Raw genomic sequence first — 1,729 nt, 5'->3', positions numbered from 1 at the left:
GTCTTTCTTAAAAGAGATGGGAATAAATTTGCATCATATTAAAATGACCATTGACAGAAGCCATGTATAAAATGTCAAGATTTCTACCAATATCTTATAATGTAATAAAAGTGTACATCGATAATAGCCCTAACTTCTTTGACCCTTTTTAGGATTCACAAATGGAATTTATTGAAGGCACGACGCATTAAATCAGACATGCCTTATCTAAGACGATGTTTGATCGCAGTGTTATACAGAACAAAGATGACAAATTAATGTATAAGTGAGAAGCCGCGCTCTCAAATGTTCTAACTAATAAACAGCATCTTCGCCAGTCCAGGAGGAAAGCTGCTTTTTCCCATAATCTGCCCTCAGTATTTTAATCATACAGTTTACAATAATTTTCACAATTTGCAAGTAAATATAGAACTATATTATACCCAGACCTACCTTACATTCGTATTAAGATATGGAATTAAAGAGTCGGTGTGTCGCAGTAGTCAAGGAAACATTTTCAGTGTCTCGCCACACTGTTGAGAAATACAACATGATATATGCTTCGATAAGGAGGTGTCATACAAACACTGTTTTCATTTTTTTTTCCGTGTTAGTTTTGTATTTTTGTTTTTGTTTTTCTGTCTACCCCTGGAGTTTTGACCGGATGTGGTAATTCCCAGTCATACGATAATTCTTGTTTGTGCGTGTGCTTTTCGATTCGTATCATATAACAACCATCACTGAACCTTGTCTTGGTATGCTCATCGATATTTTCATCGCCAAAGATTATTTATTTTTATAACACATGGACATACAATTAGCAAAGTGTAAAAACTGCATTCATATTTGAAATTAGTCGCACGCCTTTGTCTTTTTACAATGTCCCGACATTAAAACTTCCTTATCTCCCTAACAGACAAAAGCAGGTAGCGCTTCTTAAACAAAGCTAGAGGATCTTTTACAGCAAATATTCGTCGGTGAAGATGGCCTTTCTTAAGAGAAATGGGAATAAATTTGTATCATATTAAAAAGATCATTTCACAGAAGCCATGCATAAAATGTTTTAAGCTTTCTTACCAATATCTTAATAATGTAATAAAGTGTACATCGATGATGCCCTACCTTTCTTTGACCCTTTTTAGGATTCACAAAATGAATTGTTATTGAAGACAACAAACCATTAAATCAGACATGCTATTTCCAAGCCCGATGTTTGATCGTATTGTTATACAGTAACAAAGATGACAATAATTATGAGTGAGAGCGCGCTCTCACTTATAATTATTATTATTCGAATTAAGATACTATGGAATTAAAGAGTCGGTGTGTCGCAGTAGTCAAGATAACATTTTCAATGTCTCGCCACACTAATGAGAAATACAGCATAATATATGCTTCGATAAGGAGGTATCACACTAGCACTGTTTTCATTTTTTTTTCCGTGTTTGTTTTGTAGTTTTGTTTTTGTTTTTCTGTCTACCCCTGGCGTTTTGACCGGATATGGTAATTCCCAGTCATATGATAATTCTTTGTCTTGCTGTATGCGTATTTGCCACTCACTCTATAAAGCAAAACAAATCTTATTCGTCATGTAATAATTTAAGAGATTCCCCCCGATGTGATACAATGTAAACAGCAAAAATCTCTTGTACTTTTTTGTAAAATCTAGGTGCAGTTTGTTTACTCTGTGAGACACACATAATATGCACATATATGTATATATGTATATATGTAGCTTTGTATTTCTGTG

Source organism: Penaeus monodon, chromosome 5 (assembly GCF_015228065.2).
Source record: "Penaeus monodon isolate SGIC_2016 chromosome 5, NSTDA_Pmon_1, whole genome shotgun sequence".
NCBI classification, from domain to species: Eukaryota; Metazoa; Arthropoda; class Malacostraca; order Decapoda; family Penaeidae; genus Penaeus; species Penaeus monodon.
Note: the sequence above shows the minus strand (reverse complement) of the source record.